This window comes from Equus przewalskii, chromosome 1, assembly GCF_037783145.1.
Source record: "Equus przewalskii isolate Varuska chromosome 1, EquPr2, whole genome shotgun sequence".
NCBI lineage: Eukaryota > Metazoa > Chordata > Mammalia > Perissodactyla > Equidae > Equus > Equus przewalskii.
Genome location: NC_091831.1, coordinates 27,229,546 through 27,251,915, shown reverse-complemented (window position 1 = coordinate 27,251,915; position 22,370 = coordinate 27,229,546). Strand labels below are relative to the sequence as shown.

The following is a 22,370-nucleotide window of genomic DNA, read 5'->3' as shown; positions in this document are numbered from 1 at the left end:
TGGGGGACAAGACTTCTGAGGCCTTGTATGCCTGAAGTATACGCATACTACCTTTGTATTTAAATGATAATTTAACTAAGCATACATTTTAAGTTTGAAGTTGTTTCCTTCGTACCTTTGAAAATATTACTCCATTGACTTAGAATCAGTGTTCCTTTTGAGAATTCTGGAGGCAATTAATCTCCCTTATTAATGAGTTACTTTTTCTATAAACTTCTGGAGTTTTCTTTTTTATTATTTCATTTCATTATACTGTGACTAGTTGTCAATTTTTTCCCTTTTCTCTTCCCTTTTTATGAATCCTTTCAACCTGAGGTCTTACATCTTTTTGTAAATCTGGGAAATCTCAGTGATTATTTCTTCAAATATTTTCTCCTTCTTTTCCCCCCTCCCTTTCCTCTGGGCCTCCCAACACGTAGATATATTGACATCTCTACTTCAGTCCTCTATCTCTTAATGTTTCTTCACATTTTCCATCTTTCTATCCTTTCCTAATGTCTTCTAGGAGAGTCCTCAACCTGCTCTTTGGCTATTCAGCCCAGCTGTTGGGTTCTTTATTTCAACTCTTACAATTTTCATACCATTAACTCTAGTTGGTTCTTATTTTAAAACTTCTTGTTCTTGCTTCACATTTCTGGTTATGGTCCCTTATCTCTTTGGAGATATTTACTACTTTATTCTTTTCCAGACTGATCCGTTAACTTGAGTTTGGCTGATATAGTTTGATTTTGTTGTTTTTCTCTATGGCAGTTGTGTGCCCTAAGATGAGTTCATCTGTCTCTCTGTGAGCTCATTTTCTCTGGAGCATTAGCCATCTCATCTGCTCATGGACCCCTGGACTCCTGAGCAAAGCACAGGCCCTACCTTGTGCCTCTAAGAGTTTTCTCTGACAATTGTCATCACCTTACTTTGGCTGTGAAGGTGAACAGGGAGAGGAAGGAACACTTAGTGCTTTGCAGTGGCTTGTACCTGCATTTAACTGCTCTAACATTAGGGCTGCATTAACAGCCCTAATACCCGCGCACCCCCCCCCCCCCAATACTGCTGTTGCTGCCAACTGTGCGAGAGAGTGCTGTGTGCAGTGGGGGCAAAGAAAGCACGAGCAATATGGAGAAAGAAAAAGACACACCTAAGAAACCTCTTCCCTACCCAGTCTCCTCCATAGCAGCTGCTCTGGGCTGGCATGGGCCTCTCCTTCCAGCTGAAACCTGGCTGCCTTCTGTTGCCTAAGGTTTTTCTCACAGCTTCTACGTTAGTGTGACAGTTTCATTAACCTGTCTCTGGAATTTCCAAGATTGTGTTGGGAGCCCACTCTAGTTTACCATCTTGTCAGAACCACGTATAACTTTTTTTTTTTTTAGGAAATCAGTAAAGGAGAGGTTAAAAAAACAGACGGGAGTAGAAGTATATATACATTTCCTGTCTCCTTTTTAAGTGATGACTTTTTTTACAGGGAGAAATGGTCAGTTTGATGTTCTAGATATGACACATCTCACTTTTAGTATTTTCATTTGAGTGCTTATTTTGAGTATTGGATTTTATTATTTAAGCCAATCAAAAAATATTTGAGTATCTTCCATGTGTTGGAGACTGTGTTGAGCTTTGGGAATACAACAATAAACAAGGCGGATGAGAATCCCTGCCTTGGTGGAGCTTTCCTTCCACCGGGATAGAAGACAATAAACAAGATAAAAATGTAAAATCCGTACTGTTTCTTAGATAGTGAGTTGGATCTAACCCAGGTTGTGGTTTAGCCAAGCAAATAAGATGAGGCGAGAGGGGCCAGGGAGTTGAGGGTCTAATTAAAATGACTAACAGAGGAATGCCTTAGGACTGGATTGGGAGGGGAGAAATGACTGAAGGTGGTAGGAACCGTGGATTGGAAGTGAGACAAAGGCTCATTGGAATTGGGGTATAGCAGGAGTCATATAAAAAGATAGGAGGTGGTAGTTGGAGACTAGATCTTTGGAAGTGAGATCATGGAGAGGTTGCAGTAGTTTGAATGACAAAGTCAAAGGGGTGGCCGTAGAAGAAGTGATTAACTTAGGATGGAAAATCAGAACCTTAGAAGAAAGACTTACATTTGTGCCCGTGATGGAGTAACAGGGCCCAGATTTACCTTTCCTCCTTAAACAAGCAGAAAATCATACTAAGTATATTGAAACAACACTTTTCAGACATTGGACAATGGACAATGCAAAGGAAAATGATCCTTGAGGGAAGATGAGCCCTATGATTGCCCCAGCTTACTACCTGGAGGTTGTAGTACAAGGAGGGGTAACCTGAACAGAGACTCGAAGTTTCCATGAGCTGAAGAGACAGAGTTGAAAATTCTGGGAGGTCAGAGAGACTGGAATTCAGAGAATATTAGAGAAGAGAAAGCTCCAGAGATCTGCAGAGGGTTCTCCTGAGTCCTCAGCAGAGGACTATTAAATGCATGCGTGTGAGGAAACCACTCAGAGCTGGTGAAAAATAAGGGATGGCCTTGGAGTCCTGGGCTTCTTGTGAGGACTGCCATAAAGGGCCTCATGGAATTAGCCCTGATGGTTCCAAGTCAGGCAGTGATGGAGAGGCTGTGAGTATGGAGAGGGGGAGAGGGGAGTGGTCTTGCCAGAAACAGAGTTCTGGGGCTCCCACTTGACCTCAGTGATGCAGGAGGCCTGCAGGGGGATTGTCTTACTGCAAGTGTTGCAATTTCCTCTTGACTTCTGCCGCTTCGTTTGGCTCCTGCCAGTGGAGCCATGGAGTCCTGCAGAGTTGGACTTAACTCTGCTAATTATCTAAGAATCATGTTAGTGTTATCCTTTTTTTATGGATTTTTTTCCCCTAGAAGAACACACCTCTAATTTATGGTTTCAAAACAGTATTCCTTCAACAAAATGTGTTTTCCAGCAAACTTAGGAGCAAATATTGGTTCCTTTAAGTAAGAATTGCTTCTACTGTTAATGTAGTGTATATTTTAGTAGTAATTTCAGCCTAAAGATAGTTGGCTAAGATTAGATCAATTCCTAGTAAAGGAGACTTTCTCAGGCCACGTTAGAACTCCTTAAGTTTGAAGACAGCATTCTAGTCACCTCTGTGTTCTGAGGCCCAAAATCATAGGAGGTGCTTAGTAAAGATTTGTTGAATGAATGTTTTTCCTTTCTTTCTTCTTTCCTTCCTCCCTCCCTCTCTCCCTCCTTCTTTCCTTCCTTCGTAGATTCGCCCTGAGCTAACATCCATGCCAATCTTCCTCTATTTTTTAGTATGTGAGCCTCCAGCACAGCATGGCTGCTAACAGAGCAGTGTAGATCTGAAGTAGAGTGCGCCAAACTTAACCACTACACCACCAGGGCTGGCCCTGAATGAATGTATTTTTGAGTGAAATGTGACATTCTGAGTGATTGAAGACTTAATGTGAATTTTATTGTGGGTCCTGAGACAGCAAAGATTTTGACTTCTCTGTATATAAATAGACCTGTGAAACTCCAGTTTCTATCCTGTCAGCTGGGCATGCTGATTTGGAGCTTGTCTTATTGGTTTGCCATTGTTGATTTTAAATTCTTATGTTAGGAATAATAGGGAAGAATACATAACTGTGTATATGTCAGGTTAGTGGCTTAAGGTAAGAGAAGAGCAGAGCTCTTTCAAGAAACTCATGTCCTAAGATTTATAGATTTGAATGTCATTTATATTTTGATTAAGTAATACATTCATGTTTTTCAAAATTGAAAAGGCTCAGAACTGTCAGGTGTCTCCTTCCCACCCCTGTCTGCAAGTTGCCCAGTCATTCAGTTCCCCTCCATAGAGGCAGCCCCTGTGTGACGTCTTAAAAAGGTGAAATGACCTTTTAGATTATGGATCAGGTTAGGAAATAATAATAGTAGGAAGTGCTTAGTAAGTTAGTCATTATTGTACACTAAACGTTGTGTGTAGTATTTTCGATATGATTTATTTAATCTTCCTAACAATCCTTTCAGGAAGGTGCTATCACACTTTGTCTCCTGTGCTCATACCTCTCTCTCCTCCATCCCCCCGGTCAGCTGATGACCTTGCTTCTTACTTTGTCTTCTGCAGACCATCTTCTCTTTCTCTCCTGTTACAGCTGAAGTGTCCCCCTGTTAAGATCGGGATCCAGTGCTGTGTTGAAACTCCTCCCCGCTTGCAAGACCAGTTGTTCTCATCCTCTCTTCCCGACTCTGTGTTCAGTGACATCATGTTAGTAACTTGGAATTGGCCATGGTGGGGATATTTACACTATGCAAATTGGCAAATGCTGCAAACCAGGGCTGTTTTTCCAGAGATCCATTTGTTAAACATTTGTGAACGCTCCGCTGTCTGGAACACCTCCCTTCTTACCTTTAGTTGGTTCATTAAACAACAGAGTGAACTGAAGTACAGAATAAAAAGAAAATTATATATACGTTAACATAAATATATTATTTAAAAAAACATTTACTATCATTTGATAAACTGTTTAAAACTTTTATGAAATTGTTCAAAAATGCAGAAAAGTTGAAAGACTACTTAATGAGTATTCTTGTATTATGAATATTCCTATACCCATCTCCTAGATTTGGTAATTCTTGATATTTTTTTCTGAACCATTTCAAAGTAAAATTGCAGACATCATGACACTTCACCCTGGAATGTTCGGCATATTCTACATAATCCTAATTTCCTTATCACTGAGAAATTTATGATTCACACGAATCATTTATTACATATTCAGATTTTCATGATTGTCAATTTCCTATTCAAATGTCAATAGTTTTTTTTCTAACAAGGATTCATTCAAGGTTTGTGTATTGCAATTGTTTATGTCTCTTTTGTCTCTTTTAAGCTAGAGTAATCCCCCTCTCAGTTTTTCATGATGTTGTTTTTTTGTAAGTTTCAAACACTTACATAAGTAGGAAAAATAGGCAGTGAGCAGCAATATATCCATCACTGATTCAGTAAGCATCAACATTTTGCCACAGTTGCTTAATTTATCTTTTTTCTTTTCTAGAATATTTTAAAACAAATTCAAGACCTCACATCATTTCACCCCCTTGTAACTCTAAAAAAAAAAAAGACATTTTCTTATGTAACCAAATTGATGTTATAATAACACCAACGAAATTAATAATGACATTGACTTTTTAAAGAAACCAGGCTAGTTCTTTGGTAGAGTGTCCTACATTTTGCGTTTCTATGATTATTTTCTCATGATATCATTTATCTGATTTCTCTATCTCCTGTATTTCCTATGTACTGGAAGCTAGATCCTAATTCTTGACTAAACACTTTTGGCAAGAATAATTTATAGAGGATGAAATGTACTTCAGAGTTCATCGCATCAGGTGGCACATAAAATCTGATTGTCCACTATTAATGATGTTAAATTTGGTCACCTGATTAAGGTGGTGACTGCCAGCTGTCTCCATTCTAAAGATAGGTTTTCCCCTTTCTGAATATTATTGCAGCAATCTGTGGAGCGACACTCTGGCACAACGTGAATATTCTTTTCTCCATCAACCTTTCCCCTGATGGTTTGAGCAGCCATTAATGTTCTTTGCCTGTATTAATTTATTTCAACAGGCATTGGAAAATAGTATTCTTCTGATGTAGGACCAAGGCATTTTCTTTGAGCATGAGTTCACTGGTGTTTCCTGTAATGGTGTGTGACCCACATCCGTCATTTATCTTCTCTAAATTCTCTAAATCTTCTCTAAATTTGTTTTCTCTTTAGGTGGAATAAGCATTACAAAGTATTCCTGAAACAATACTAGTGCTGAATCTTTCTAGATTTTTCTTCACTTTTCATAATTCTTTTGCCCACTGCTAATCAATATGTCTTTGCCTTTTTTAAAAAGCAACTTGCTTTTCCTGATTCTTTCCAGAGGATTCATCATAGTTTCCATAGAAACAACAACTCTTTTTGTTCTCATCAGTGTCTATAATATTTAAATCATAATTGCAGCATCAAGTACAGATGTCATAAATAGGTTTGGGAACAAAAATAACCAATTCTTAGTAAACGTTCTACTTAATCTGTGGAAGCAGAGTACGCAGAGTACTAGTTAGTAGCCTACTAGCCAAAAGCATTTCGTGTCTCGTGGTCCTCAGTCACTGTGCTTTAGACAGAGAACGGAGTGTGTCAGTGAATTAGCAAGTTGTTACATGGAGGTCACTTAAGAGAGATTCTACTGTATTGTGACTTTATTTACCTTGTCTTCCCCACTAGACTCTCAGTTCCTTGACAGTAAAGACTAGTCTTAATTGTATGTGTTTTTCTTTTAATCCCTAGTGCTTAACATAGTGCCTAATATAGAGTGAGTGCTCAATAAAAATATTCGTTGAATGAATCCATGACCAGCATCAGAGGAGACTATATTGACCTCAAGTGAATTCTGATCTTAAACATCAATCTTTGCAATATCTTTGCAAACATCAGGGTTGGTATGGTCATTGTATATAATTTATTCTTTCATTGTTTTTTTCTCTTCTTATTCTCTCAGTCTTTCAGTCTTTCTCTGCTCTGTGCCAGCTTCCTTCCATTTATTGTGTATTGCAAGCTACCTGTGCTTATTATCATTCCAGTTTCCTGACAAAGATGCAAAGAATGTGTAACAGTTTTGCTGCAGTGGCACTATGCACAGAGATGAGAATCCTAGGAAAATACAACGTAGTTCCTTAGTTCTCTATTCTCGAGCTTAACCAATCGCAGGAACTGAAGTCTTCTGTTTCTTCACAGAGGAAATATGACAAAGGCAGTGGCTGTACAAGCTTCCTTCATGGGCCGCCCTCCCCACTGCCTCATCCAGTAAGCGGGAGCAACCACTTCTAGAGGTGAGAGGGGAGGGAGGACAATCTCCATAACCCATTTGATCCACCTAGCTGTGAAAGTTTGGTTTTGAGAACCAGAGTGAACCATTGGTGGAGCTGCTGTACTGAAGAACGTTAAAACAAGACAAGCCCACGTAGGATTGAATGCTCAGGTGGTACAAGTTATGGTCTTCAGTAGGAGCCTATAACCTATATTTTAAAAGAAGCTACTGGTAGCTAAGTAATCCCAGTGATTCTAACATCCTGTTTATATAGATATGAAAAGATATTATATGTGTACATTTGAGGTGATTTTTAGTTTCCAAAACCAGGAGAACGTCAATAATATAATCATATTAAGTACTCACTATGTGTCGGGTACTGTGTTCAATTCTAAACTTTTTCATAGTAAATTTAGGATTTCTCCTCTTTTACAGATGATTAAAGTGAGAGGCCAAGAGAGGGTAAATGACTTGTCGTTGGTCACACAGTTAGTATGTAGCAGAACCAAAGATCCAAACCCAGATCTGTCTAATTTTAGTTCAGGCTAAACTGCTTACACTGACGATATTCTCTAGGGTTCCATCACACATATCTGAGCTCTGAAAACTGCAATTTTTTAGTGAGGGATCAGCGACCAAGGATGACTTAGTTCTTCTGAATGTTATGCCAGGAACCAAGATGATGTGCTTATCAGGAAGTTTGTAGTATCTATTTCCGGAAGGCTTGAGACTTGTCATTTTTACCAAGGAGGGGGTGGGGGACCATGGATCTATCAAAAGGACGGTGGTTTTTTTTTTCTTTGCTGAGAAAGATTCACCTGACCTAACATCTGTTGCCAATTCTCTCTTTTTTTTTTTTTGCTTGAGGAAGATTAGCCTTGGGCTAACATCTGTGCCAGTCTTCTTCTGTTTTGTGTGTGGGTTGCTGCCACAGCATGGCTGGCTAGTGGTGTAGGTCCATGCCCAGGATCTGAACCCACAAACCTGGCCTGCTGATGCGGAATGCACTGAATGTAACCACTATGCCATGGGCTGGCCCCAAAAGGATGGTTTCTTTTTAAAGATCTTTACATAGGTAAATGAACGTTGAGCTCCTTTGAACATTCATTCATTCAGTAAGCTAAATGCAAACCTTTTTTTTTTACTTGCAAGCCATCATATTTGCATACCTGAGTTTTAGTTTCCAGGCTGAATTCATATTGTATGTTTAAGAAGACAATGAAAATTCTTTGAAGATATTCTCAAGCTCAAGAGGAAGGAGCACAGGGTTTGATTTCTGCTTGTTTTTCAAGCTGGCTTCATCTGGGAACAAACCCTGTTGTAATTTTTCTAGAATTTGCTGCCAATACAAGTTAAAATAATAAAATCAGTATAATTAAATTAAATAGGAAATGAGAGTCTTTTATGTACAAGGCCTTCGATTAGGTAACAACAATTGGTCAGTCTTCTGGGAAACGGTTGCTAAAATTATAATCAACCAGCAGTCGTGATTGGCCCCATTTACTGTATTGTGTCCCAGGAAGAAAAACAGTCTCCTCTTAAGACAGGGGCTTGCAAAGATAATACCATTTTTTCCCTAATCTTTGTTCCGTTTCCCATTTTCGTGTGATTAATTTGAGCTATTTATTCAGCATTTATTGAGAGTATTGTATACCAGGCACTGTGCTAGCTTCTGAGACTTTAGATATGAAAGAGAACTCTTGCCTTCAGGAATGTCGTGGTATAGTGGAGGAGAGAGAGAATTCTACTACAGGATAATGCATGCTCTGATGGAGCTGGTGCAGGCTCTATGGGAACACACAGAGAGGACACCCAACCCGGCTGGCATAGGTGAGGTTAGGAAGACTTCCAGGATGAGAAGCTATTGGATTGTGTCTTTGAGGAAGAGTAAGAGTAAAGGGGCCAAGGGGTGGAAGGTGTTCTTGGCAGAGGGAACCATGAAATAGCATATCTGTTTTGGAGAATGGCAAAAAGTGCTCTGACATGGAATGAGCAAAGATGTAGGAGAATGAGGCTCAGGTTAAGAGCCTCAAGAGCTAAGGATCAGGTTGTGATGGGCGTTGTAGGTCATACTGAAACATTTAAACTATCCTAAATGTAATCAGAAGCCGTTAAAGAATTTTAAGCAGGAGAATATCATGTTCCAATTTGCTTTTTAGAAAGATTACTATGGCATCAGTGAAATGGCTTTAAGGAGATTATATTAAAGTTAGCAAGAGAAGTTAGAAGGTTTTGCAGTTCAGAAGAGAAATAATGAGGACCAGTAACTTAAGGTGAGCTGGTAACCAGGATGGAGAATATGAGATTGAATAGATACTTAGGAAGTAGTCTTAAATTTAGAACTTAACACAGTGTTTGGTAACTAACTTGTCATAGCAGGGTGAAACCAGAGGAGAAGGAGGACTCTAAGATAACTTCCACAATTTCTCCTTTGATAAGTACTGGTGCCACTGGTCAGCAAGAGGAATAGAAGTGGAGGAACAGGAGCCAGCCCCGTGGCCGAGTGGTTAAGTTTGTGTGCTCACTTGACAGCCCAGGGTTTCACTGGTTCGTATCCTAAGTGTGGACATGGCACCGCTCATCAAGCCATGCTGAGGTGGCGTCCCACATAGCAGAACTAGAAGGACCTACAACTAGAATATACAGCAATGTTCTGCGGGGCTTTGGGGAGAAGAAAGAAGAAGAAGAAGAAAAAAAGATTGGCAACAGATGTTAGCTCAGGTGCCAATCTAAAAAAAAAAAAAGTTAGAGGAATGATTTGGTAAGGATATAGATTCCGTTCTGGATGTGTGGAACCTGAGATGCCTGTAGGACAAGTGAAGAGGACCAGGTAGGCAATTGAGATGTTTGTATATCTCAAGTTTAGGAGAGAAGCTTGGACTGGGGTGGTGCTAGTAAATAGATTTGAGAGTTTTCAGTCTATGTGTTGTGTCTACTTTTGTTATAGTTTCTTGATTAGTACATAGTGAAAAGCAGATTTCCCATAAAGCTAATTAGCAAATGTGTTTACATGGTCATATATTTTCGTAGAATTTGCGAAATCCAGATATTTTAGCTACAGTTGGTCAAAACTGCTCTCTTGCCCCTTTGAATTATCCTCTCTCACTCTTCTTCTGTCTGGTGATCTCGGAGTGGTCCCAAGCAGTTTTGGGAAGCCAGCTGTGGGGAAGTTGAGCTGGGGATGCATTTAGTTTGGGTTTGGAGTCTCTTCAGTATGTATTTATCACTAGCTATTCCAGTGTAGGAATGACATCAAGAAACACTCTTGTTCGCTGTGCCACCTCACCCAGAATTGTGACACAGAAGTGCAGGAGCAGCATTGTATCAACATATGAATGTGTCCTAGCACATCTGGCCCTGGAATCATGGAAATAAAAGAGGATGAAATGTACGAAGTCAGAAACTGGTTAGTAGAAAAACTTTCCACTCATCTGATGAGGTCTTAGCCTGAACATCAGCTCGATACAAAAGCTTACTTGTGGGGAAGTTTATTTGAAATGGGATCCCAAGGAGCTGAGTTCGGGACAAGCAAAGCGAAATGGGAAGGAGGGAAAGCAAATTCAAGGATGTGATAGTGCACTGGCAGTGGCTACAGGCAACAGGTGTTCTATCCTAGGACCTTTTGAGGAGCCTTATGAAATGCTCTCAGAACTGTGCTTGAGGACAAAAGGGGGAAGTATCCTCTGTGGGCATTAATTCCTCCCCGTTTCTGGATTGCGTATGCATAACTGCAGAGTGAGTTTCAGGAGAAGTCCCAAGGCAGAAGTGAGAGACACATTGAACAGTTCCTGAGCTGTACCATGAGGGTTTGTCTGCTTGCACTGATTGCATGAGCATGAAGCCAGTCCAAACCTGTGTGGAACTGGTGGCTGTGGCAGTAGAAGGAGTAAGCAGTGGGGCCTAGAGGATTTTTAAGTGGGAGCTTAATAGGTGTCTAATGTTGACAGGATTCTATTCTCATCATTCCTAGTCAAACATTCTCTCTTGCTAGGATTATATACAATAACGCAGTGTATGCAATTATAAAGCTACATTCTTTTTTCCTTTTTGATGAGAATCACACCAAGGAGACCTACCAGAATTACTCTGTAGGGGACATACTTATGATGGTACTACAAATTTCAGTCAACATGCTACTGTTAACTACTTCTTGCCAGAATTTTTCTATGTATATACAGTTGTACAAATAGGATCATACTATGTATACTATTCCGTGTTTTTCCCTTAATAATGTATTTTGGGTAACTTTTCATAACAATTTATGTAGATCTGCTTTGATTCTTGTTAATAGCTGCACAGTATTCCGTTGTATGGATAGACTAGAATGTGTTTAACCAGGCTGGGTTTGTTTTTTTTTTAAGATCGGCATCTGAGCTAACAACTGTTGCCAATCTTTTTTTTTTTTTCTGCTTTTTCTCCCCAAATCTCCCCAATACATAGTTGTATATTCTAGTTGTGGGTCTCTCTAGTTGTGGCATGTGGGACGCTGCCTCAACGTGGCCTGACGAGCAGTGCCATGTCCATGCCCAGGATCTGAACCGGCGAAACCCTGGGCCGAGAAAGGGGAGCGCGGGAATTTAACCACTCGGCCACGGGGCCGGCCCCTAACTAGGCTTGTATTGTTGGATATTTAGGTGGTGATTTTTTCCTCATAGAAATAGAAAAACTTTGTTCTTTTATCTCTGACACATTTTTAAGAGATACTGAGGGGAAAAATAAATAATGGAGATGGTGAGAAGGAATTGTGAAGGAATTTATAATAGAAAATGTTTGGTTTTTAAAGTCATCTGATTGCATCTTTTTTCTCCACGATAAAGACCAGGAAGTGCTTGAGGTTTCCAAGGACGGGAAACGGAAGAGTCAGATGCTAGGACTCCTTTCATCTCAGGACAATAAGGAAAACCTCAGAAGCCCTCTGCCCCCTTCATTTTTTTTTCAAGTTTATTATTTGCACAAAATTTGAAGAAGGGATTAATAGGTTAGATAAGAATTTGAACTAGATGGTTTTTTCCCTCCACCTCCAGGACGCAGTGACTTCTGATCTTTTTGATAGCCCTTTTCTCTCGTCACATGATTATTAACTATACAGTAATAAATAATTATTATTAACATATTAACTGTATAATATAATGGCAATCCCACCTCAGCATTCTAACTTGAGGTCGTCAGGAAGGACTTCGTGAAAAGAGGAGAGCTGAGTGAGAAGAGGGGATGTCTTTCTTCTTTTAACAAAATTAGCCCTTAGTTTCCCGCTGAAGCAGGTTTAAAAAAACACTGATGACCTCACCTCTCTGCTTAAAATGCCTGCTCCTGAAGCAGATGTCTAGTGTGGTCTGATTGGCAGTATTTTTTAGCACATTGTCTTAGGTCATTTTTGTTCACTGTGATTATCACAAGAGGATCACGTCTTTAGGACTGACTTTGTATAATTACCGATCTTGTCTACTTGTGTTGTGGAAATCATCCAAGAAATTAGTTTGGTTGAAATCAAGAGGTTTGGACTGTAAAACAAAGTTCTAAATGATTATCGGTCCAAAAATTAAGACACACGGAGGGAACAGAAGAGCAAATCATAAAATTAAAACCCTGCTATATGGCCTTAGCAGCAGAAGTACATTTCTCTTTTTAGAATCTCTTATTATTGGGTATGTTGGACTGTTACTAATCTGTTGGTCTGGTACCTCAGGAGTATGCTCAGTCTTCATTTATCATCCTTATGAAGGCTCCAAGTCTGAAGGAAAGACGGAAATAGACTCATTGGGACTAAAATAAACCCCACAGTTCTACAGAAGAACTACCTATCTCTTGGGAAAGATGCGAAGGTTCCCATCATCTCAGCCTGAAAGCCATCTTTTTGTCTTAGCCATGTTTTCCATTGCTGATCATTTACTAGGAAAACATTCCAGTGAGTGTACAGTGAGTGTTACAGACCACCAAAAAAGATGAAGTGGAGATGCCCGGCATGCCTCACTATTTATAAGAAAATATTTCCCCAAAAGATGGGAAAATCCAAGTCTTTAAATACTCTGGGAGAGAGGAATAATGGAAAAAACCCTTCAGTTTCTGTTCTGTTGGTTCACGAGATTTTCTCACAAATCATTTGGATGGGCCATTAAGCAAGTCACATAATGACTGGAATCTTCTATTAATTGCCTCACTTGGGCTTCTGGCTAAAGTATCTGGCAGCAAGACTGAAGAACAAGCAAAAGAGAGAGAATAATCTAGTGGTGGTGTGGGAATGTGAGCCCCTCCATTGTTTGTGGCCTGGAATTCTAACTTGGGTGGGAGGATCAAAGGGCTGTCTGATAGGATGGTCCACGTGGATAGATTGAAGTAAATGATTTGGCTTCTTGTCTTTTAAGTACAACCACAGTTTAGGTTAGTTATTTTGTTCCAAAAGGTTACTTGCCATTTCTGCCAGGATGTTCCCGGAGCAGGTCTCTCTAGCGCGGCACCCGTGTATTAGTTTATCTTCATAGACAATCAGTAATACATTGTCTTGGGTTTGGGAAATGAAAACTTAGTCTAATCCTAATTTTCTTTTGGTATCAGCTTTCTATATCCCTTTGTAGTATGGATCCTGAGTCTGTCAGTCATGGTTCAACAAGCAGAACCAGTAGCAGACAGACAGACAGACACACATGCACATGTATACACACACACACACGCAACATTCGTTAAGGGATTTATTATAAGGAACAGGCTTATATAATTGTGAGGGCTGTCTAGGAAAGTCCAAAGTTGATAGGACAGGCCATCAGGAAGGGAAGCTCTGCAGTAGGCTGGAACCCCACAGGCAAGACCTGCAGAGTTTTTGACAGGTGGAATTTCTTCTCTCCCTCAGAAAGCCTTCCCTCTGTTTTCAAGGCCTTTCAGCGAATTAAGTCAGGCCCACCCAGGATAATCACCCTTACTTAAAGTTACCCCATTAGGGACTTTAATTACATCTGTAAAATCTCTTCACAGCGGTACCTAGAGAAGTGTCTGATTGAATTACTGGGGACTGTTGCCTATGCAAGTGGACACATCAAAAAATCTGTCACATTGAGAGAAGCTAAAGAGGAGCTGCCTGGAAAATAATGCTGCCCCAGAGGTGCCTCTGCAGACAGTTATTAAATCAGGGCTGGTGCCTCTCCTGCCGTCTAAAGACAGTCCTACCTGAGCATCCACGGCCCCAGAGCTACCCGCCGTCTGCCTCTCCAGGGAAGCCTGGTTAGCTGGTCTTGTCAGGCTTGGACCCTTCTCTTGAGTTTTCAAAAGTTGCGTGTAAAACAAGTTTTTGTTGACTGAAATGTCTTCCTATTGATTGCCATTTTATCAGCTTTTTTGTATTTGTTTAAATTTGAAAGCTAAATCTTCAGAGCCACTGCCAGTAGGAAACTAACCACTTACTTCACCAGAGAAGCTATTAAAGATTTTATTTTTCCTTCTTATCCCCAAAGCCCCCCAGTACACAGTTGTATATTGTAGTTGTGGGTCCTTCTAGTTGTGGCGTGTGGGATGCCGCCTCGGTATGGCTTGACGAGTGGTGCCAGGTCCGCGCTCAGGATTCGAACCAGCGAAACCCTGGGCCACCAAAGCAGAGCGCGCGAACTTAACTGCTCGGCCAAGGGGCCGGCCCCAGAGAAGCTATTAAAATGATCTGTTTTGGGGAGTAGGCGGGGAAGTGTGTGTGGCTATAAAAGGGTGACCTGGGAGATCCTTGTCGGGGTGGAAATGTTCTGTACCACGACAGTATCCATGTCAATATCCGCGTTGTGATATTGAGCTATTGTTATGCTAGATGTTACCATCAGGGAAAACTGGGTAAAAATGCACAGCATCTTTCTGTTCTTTCTTACAACTGCATATGAATGTACAATTATCTCAAAATAAAAATTCTAATTTAAAAATGATCCATTTTGTAAAGCAAAGAATCCTTTCATAATATGAATAACTGTTTCCTAATCTTTTAAAAAATGATCATGTTTTCAGAGGTACACATCTGTACGTACTTAGCCCTGTGCTGGGAATAAAGTACGTACTCAGTATATATTTGAGTGGAAGAAACTATGCCTGACGGGAGAATTGTAGGTGAGAGTTGAGCATAGTGTTTAATATAAAAATGCTTTGTAAAAATCAAGGTTAAATTCTTAGATGACATTGGGCATATTATAAAAATGATAAAGATAAAAGTCCAGAGGAAACCTTTAAAAAGGTGCAGGAGGTAGTTTTAGGACAAATGAAACATCATTTTAGCCCAGAAAGTTATATAGATTGAAAATAAAAATATTAAGGATTTAGATAAACTTGTGGATTCACTCATTCAATAAATATTTGCATGCTACAGTGTGCCAGGCAGGTATCTGTAGTTTTAACGTATTTCGGGAACTTTCCTAACATGTAAGTGTTGGTGTCCTTGGAGCCAGCCATACCTTCCCCACATCTCCACTGACACAGCTATCAAAATTGACAACCACATAGACTGGATTTTCTCAAGGTATACTATTTCTCTCTTACAGTATGAGAGGTTTTTAGGGAGAAGTGAAGTTCAACCAGTCAACAAAAGTAAATAATAACATTTTAAAGCTATCTACAAACATAATTCTTTTAAACTTAATTGTCTTAAAAAATATTTTCAACTTAATTTTTTTCTCCTTTTCAGGTATTTTCTATTTCAGGGATATAGAATAAGGAACCATAGTTAATAGTGGGAAGGTGGGATGAGGCTTGGTTTAAATGTTAAGAAGCAGGTATTTATAGCAAATACCAGGAAGCCTGGGACAATGAGAGGTCAGCTCCAGGTACAGCACTGGGCTGGGCCCTGGTACGCCTGGCCCGTGTGCTCTGACTCCTGCGGGCTCACGCACTGTGTCCAGGCCTCTGCAGTCACCTTCGGGGCGGGTATCTGCTTTGTTCTCCTTAAAACAACAAAAAGTCTTTCAGAGGCTGAGGACCTCAGTGAGTGGCTGCCTCCTTACTCTGAGTTTGAGTGGCTAACGAACAGCAGGCCTGTTCCCTGAAAGCTATTATAATCTGCTAAATTAGTAGATAAATTCCAGTGTTCTATCCAGGAAATGGTCCTATTAGGAAATATTATCTGTGTCCAATAAACCCCTACCCTTGCCAAAAAAATTAGATTTTTTTAGGAAACCATGATTCTGTATTCAACCCCAGTAAACCTCCTCCTGACATGACCCAACTGGGAGCGAGGCTGTTGATGACTGAGATGTCCCCGCATGTCTGGAGTAGAGGAACTATCCTGCCAGGGAGATTTTGGCCAGTCACTTATAGTCGGCCACTGGAATTTTTAGAAGTAGTAAAACTTTTGGTGAAAGGGGGCTTTTGTCTCCCAGAATAGCAACAGTTATGATCACTTAAAACCAGAGACTTCTATATACAGCAAGTGCTTCTATATATATACTCATGTATTGTTTATATAGGACTATTTTAAGATCTGTGTCACATTTTTCTAGTGTATTTTATGGTGGGAAAATTCAATTGGAAAAAATGCACTTAGCTCTGGTGGGGGTGGTAAGGTAAAATAAGTACTCAAAAAAAAAGTACATGAAGTTTGTTGTTTTCGTTTTAGCTTTAAATAGTGCAGATACAGCTAGGTGATAGCTCCCTAAATGAAGTTGTACTGCTTCTCCTTAATCAAGTTTAACCCTTGTTCTCATATTTTAAGACTGGATCTAGTACCACGTTAGTCAGTTGAAGACCTGCCAGGCATGTATAAGAATTCATCTGTGTGTTAATGTACAAAAATCTGTGAGAGAATGGCTTCATGTGTTTGTATAATGTGTCTTGTAATTCAGGGTTTATTTTTCTTTTGATTTGGCAGCTGTTAACTTAAGAGGGAAATGGACAGTAATGGAAATTAAGAGTAACGTGGGTGTAGAGACCCAGGCACTCCCAGAGCCCCGGTGTGGCTGAGGCATGGGTCAGGCGCGGCCGGGGCAGAGCCCGGATGTGGTTGTGGCAGGGCAGGCCCTGTGGGTCGTGTTGGGGCAGTGAGTGCAGGGGTTGGGGTGCTGCGATTGCTGACCCCCTCCTCTGAGGGAGAGGCTCCTGCCTGCTTACTGCTGGAGGTGGGGTGGGCATCAAGCTAGGTGCTATGGGAGATAGGTAGAAACGAGGAGCTTCCAGTCTAGCAGGAGAGAGGATCGCAAACCTAACATAAGGCAGAAAGTAACAAATGCCTTAAGGGAAATTCAGATAGTGCTATGGGAATTCAGAAACGGAAAAGATAATTTCTACCTCTGGGAACGCAGAAAGGAGTCCTGGGGAAGGTGATATTTTAAGTGGAGTTCTAAATTAAGTGCAACATTAAAAAGGATTAAAAGGATTTAAAAGGATCAGCATAGTGAGGAGAGCAGGGAAGAGATGAGTAAAACCGTGGAGGTTATGACTGGAGAAAGTCAAGTCATTCAATTGGCTGGATGATGGGAGCATAAGAAGAGGAGTGTGGAGACCCAAGATGGAAGGATGGGGTGGTTGGGTCCTAGGCTCTGATGGTCTCTGAACCCTACTCTAAGAAGTTTTCTCCTTAATTTGATCATTGATGGGAAATGAGCACTTTTGAGTCATGGAATGGTAGGATTATGTTGTGGTTTAGTAAGTTTTACCTTTGTGAATATAGGAGTAGGGGAGGGGCTGGAGTGTTGGCTATGTGTAGACTTGGCAGGGGCTAGGGGCTGGGCGTGAGGAATAATATAAGGATGAATAAAACCAAGGCCCTGTCATCAAGGAGTTTATGATCTAATCAAGGAGACTCTTAACCTTGTGGTGAACTGAGGTACAGGTGTGCGGGTAACAAGTTGTCAGATGAGTGGGCACAAGACCCAAGTGATTGCTTTCATTTCAGACATATGAAGACTCCTGTCTGTCATGTCTCCTCAGTGCCAGGTTTCTCTTCCAGCTAAATGTCTCTGGCTTCTCTATTTGTTCCGCATGTGACATAGTTTTATGTCTTACAGGAGGTTGGTAGTTCTCTCCTCAGTTTGCTTCTTGTAAAAATGCAAGACCCAGACCTGAACACAATATTCTAGATATGGCTGAGTATGGTAGGAGAATCACTAACTTTGTCCGGAGGTTGTATTGCCACTCTCATTATCAGATATCTGTTGCTGGACCACTGTGCCATCTCCCTTTCATTGGGGACCTGCCCTCAACAAAGAGAAGGGGTTGGGGACAGGAGGTCCTACTGGAGAGGCCACAGGTGGGCTTGTGTTCGCCTTGGAACCTGAGGTCTGCTTAACCTGCTTACCACTCCTCCTCTCACTCTCTGTTCCCTCGTCCCTGCTCCCAGCCCCCCTCCCCAGCCTCCTGCCTCACTCACCCCTGAGTCCATTGTTATGCCCTGACCCCTGCTAGTCCCTCCTGGGTGGTAAAATGGCAACCCTATCATTCCCATTGCTCAGGCCAAAAAACCATACCATCAGCCTTGACTCTTCTTTCTCTTCTGCCCACATTCAGACCATCAGCAAAACCTGTTGGCTTTCTCTAAAATTACATATCCAGAATCTGTCCTTCTCTGCTCTCGCCACCTGGTCCAAGCCACCAGCCCCTCTCACTTGAGACAACTTCTTCACTGGGTTTCCCTCTTCCCTGCGTCTGCCCTTCCCCACTGCCAGCCTCCTCCCATCAGCTGCTAAGACTTTTCTCACCACAGCAGCTAGAAGGATCCTTCTAAAACAATACAGATCAAGTCACTCTTCTGCTCAGAACCTTCCAGTGACTTCCCACCTCAGAGTAAAACCTAAAGTCTTTATAATGGTTACATGATTTGCACACCACCCTCGCCTGCCCCTCTTTCTCTTTTGCTCACTCTGTTCCAGCCACACTGGCCTCCTTTTCCTCAAGTACATCAGGCCTCTCTCTCTTCAGGGCCTGTGTCATGCCCTCCACCTGAAACATCCTCCCCAGCCCCGTACCTGCTTCATTTGGCTCCTTAATGCCCTTCAGCTTTGCTCAAACATCACCTTATTAGAGAGACCTTCCCCTGACCATCCGATATTAAATAATTCTGCCCCTGCTTTTTTGTTCTCCACAGCACATTTTACACAATCTGACATGCTTTTTTTTTTTCCCAGGGCAAGATTTGCCCTAAGCTAACAGCTGTTGCCAATCTTTCTCCTTTTCTCCCCTCCCCACCACCAAGCCCCTGTGTATAGTTGTAAGTTCTTGTGGTTCTTCCATGTGAGCTGCTGCCACAGCATGGCTATTGACAGACAAGTGGTGTGTTTCCGTGCCTGGGAACCGAACCCGGGCCACCAAAGCAGAGTGCACTGAACTTTAACTGCTAGGCCATCAGAGCTGGCTCCTGACATGGTTTTTATTGTCTGTTTCCTTTAGTGTCTATCTCCTTCCCTTGAGAACCAGTGCTTTGCTTTGTTCCCTGAGGAATGAGCCTGGCACTTGGTAGGCATTTAGTACATATATATTGAATGAATGAATGAGTTGTATTTTGTGGATTATAAATTTTGTTCATCTATATTAGCTCACTTGATCAGTTTGTTCATTTTTTGTAAATCAGACTAAATCTAATTCTAATTCTAAGTAAGGTGTATTGACTTCCTTGACACATGCAAATATATCCTCCATCCCATTTCATTTTAGTTATGTGAGACCCAAATTCTGACTTACAGAGTATTTTTCCCTTTTATCACTAGTCCCATAGAACTCACTGTTAGAAACTTTATTGATTCCTACCTACTGAATTATTATAATTTCTCTTTTAGAAAAACTGGGAATCCTTTGAAAACAAAGACATATCAAACACTTCATTTGCCCTAGCCCTGGTTAGCGAGGGGCCCCAGCATTGCACGACTGCAGAGGAACCATTAGGCCTTGCATTCTGTGCTAATGGTGCCCCCTGGAGTTGGGCAACACAGCAGTAATGGGGAGTATAAAATGTTTGGCTTTGGTTTCTCATTATTGAATCTTCTGTTTGTTTTCTTCCTGCTGTTTGAGTGGCATTTTAGGACCCCATGGACTCTCTTTGCTTTGTGCTGGCATTTTCAGGTGTTTTTGACTACTGTCTGCCACTTTTTATTAGCACAGCTGTGTCAAGTTTTCCTAATTCCATTCTACTTCATCTCCCCTCTTGACTTTCTTCCTTAGCTATTTCAATTAGTCTGGCTACTGTTCCATTTCACCTCATGACATCAAACTCGCATGATAGCCAACGAGTCCATATTTTCATCAGGCAGTTACAGGTGCCCTTTGTCAGCCCAATCGCTATCTAGTTAATTATTCCCATCAAAATTCAAATGGTATCTGTCATTCAGAATTTGAGCCTAGCATTGTAGTGAGGTTAAAGGATGCAAATATGGCAACTCGCTGCCTTTCTGGGATGGTTCTCCAGAGAGTGTATGCAAATAACAAACTTCAATTTAGGGAACAGTGGCAGCAGGCAGAGCAGGAATCTGATCACAGTTTTCCCGTGTATAGGTTATTTTCATTACTCAGTCCACCTCACAATGAAGACATGTTCTTCTAAGTTCGTCTGCACAAGCGCCCTGCCTTGAGCACATAGTGGTTAAAGAAACAGGAACGCTCTAGCTTATGTCTCATTCTAACTTGCTCATGATTCTGAGTTTGAATGGAGGTGTGTCAATAGGTCCCTGTGCTCTGAAGACAGGCCTGCTTAGATTCTCTTAGGCCTGGCTTGGTGATCCCTTTCTCCTCCATTACTAGGACCAGATTAGGAGGGGAGAGGCTAGGGGTTTAAATTTCAGAACAGTTTGGAGTGACTGGAATACTGCAAGACCTCTTACAGCCAGCCAAAAAGGGCTCTCTCCAAACCCAAACTGTGACAGGAACGTATGCTTTATTCTGTATACAGTTTATCAAGTTTGTTTAATCTGTGTATATTTAAAAGTTTTAGTGTTAATGCCTATAACTGCATATTGTGCTGATTGCTGTATTTTCATTCTTCTCTTTGGAAGTTAAGAATCCATCAATTCATATTTTTTCTTTTGGCTGAGGAAAATTAGCCCTGAGCTAACCTCTGCTGCCAATCCTCCTCTTTTTTCGCTTGAGGAAGATTAGCCCTGAGCTAACCTCTGTGCCAGTCTTCCTTCACTTTATATGTGGGTTGCCACCACAGCATGGCTGATGAGTGGTTTAGTTCTGTGCCCAGGATCCGAACCCGCAAACCCAGGCTGCTGAAGCGGAGGGCGCCGAACTTAACCACTACACCACAGGACTGACCCCTGTTCATGATATTTTTCAGTTTTTGGCTTAGTCTTTTAATAGTTTCCCGAAATTCCTTTTGTGCTTTCATTCCTGACTTAATCCTTCCAACTCTCAGGTTAAGAAGGATGCTATTTGAGCTCTATTTTTAAAATTTCTGTATTGACAAGTTGTTTACATTTTCCTTTTGAATGCTCCATTGATGAGGCTGAAAACTGAACTCCCGGCAGTGAATATTGAAGTAGGGGATAGGTGCATTGTACTGCTGTTCTCCAAATGCTGGATAAGAGAGAAGGGGGTGTCATTTTATTTTGTTCTGCCTGCCGGGAAGAAGGTTCAAAAAACAGGACTCCTCACCGGGAATTCCGAAGCTCAGAGAACGTGGCTCTGCAGATGCAGAAGCTTCAGCTTTGGAGATGGGGGTATAGCAGGCTACAAGGGGGCTTGGAAGAAAACTTAATAATTTTCAGTCTCAGAAGCCTAACTCACATGGACAATCTCTCCTAGAGTAAGGCCCTTTCCAGGCGGATCTGTTGGTGCTATCGAGCTGGTATTCCAAGTATGTCCATCTGCATTTAAACGAATTGCTCCAAGACAATCTGATTACGCGGTAGTTACTCTGGTGAGAATAGCGCCTCAGCGGAATGGAAACTTCATTTTGAGTCTAATATTAGACCTTGCTTTGGAAAATTCCTTTTAAATGATCACAAGCTGGGAATAGCAAAAGAATTTAACTTTCGACAGACAGCATTCACCAAGAATTTTTAACTGCTTATGTTTGGGTCCTTGGGAAAGCAGATGTGAGAAACCGACTGGACGGAATTGACTCCACTAGAATTGACTTGACCTGATGTGGTGTTTATATCTATTGCTGATAAGTTTCCCTCCTAGTCTCATTTACTCAAAATATTTTCATTCTTTGAGGGTGAGCACGCTAAGGATGAAAATTGTTAGGATGCCTAATTGTCTAACAATCTAAACTTCTAGGCTTCCAGACATTGTTGCCTATAAAGGGGCCTGAGGCAGAGCGGAAAGGGGCTGACAAACCCACAGAACCAAAGCCAGTTTCTGAGTAAGTGCTGGGAACCTGATCAGACCTGGCCTGCAGAATATTTTTAGTTTGTCTGGCTGGTTGTGTCTAGTGAACTTGCCCAATTTGTTAGGTTTTAAGTAAACTTTATTTAAAGGCCCACCCTCCCCCCGCCCAAAAAAACCCACCCTGTCATTTAAAAAATAATATACATATTCACTGATTATGAGATTTTCAGATCATGTCTGCTTGGCTTAAGGATATGTTTCAGCTGCCTCACATGCCTTGGATTGGGAAAGCCAATATTGGTGTTTGAAAGATGCATTTAATATTTTAAAAGATCTTTCTGAAATTGAGATGCATCCTTTAATCAA

At 41.2% G+C, this 22,370-nt stretch overlaps 1 protein-coding gene across 7 annotated transcripts in view; it reads left to right on the top strand.

The window, feature by feature from the left end:
* The window catches only part of CNNM2 (cyclin and CBS domain divalent metal cation transport mediator 2), a 156,528-nt gene that overhangs the window by 98,467 nt on the left and 35,691 nt on the right, over nucleotides 1-22,370 (top strand). For 2 of the 7 annotated variants that reach the window (XR_011522003.1, XR_011522004.1), the window contains exon 2: nucleotides 6,716-6,810. The exons of the other annotated variants lie outside the window; for them this stretch is intronic. The gene's annotated coding sequence lies outside the window, so the exon portion shown is untranslated. The remainder of the gene's footprint in view (nucleotides 1-6,715; nucleotides 6,811-22,370) is intronic. 7 annotated transcript variants of the gene reach the window in all.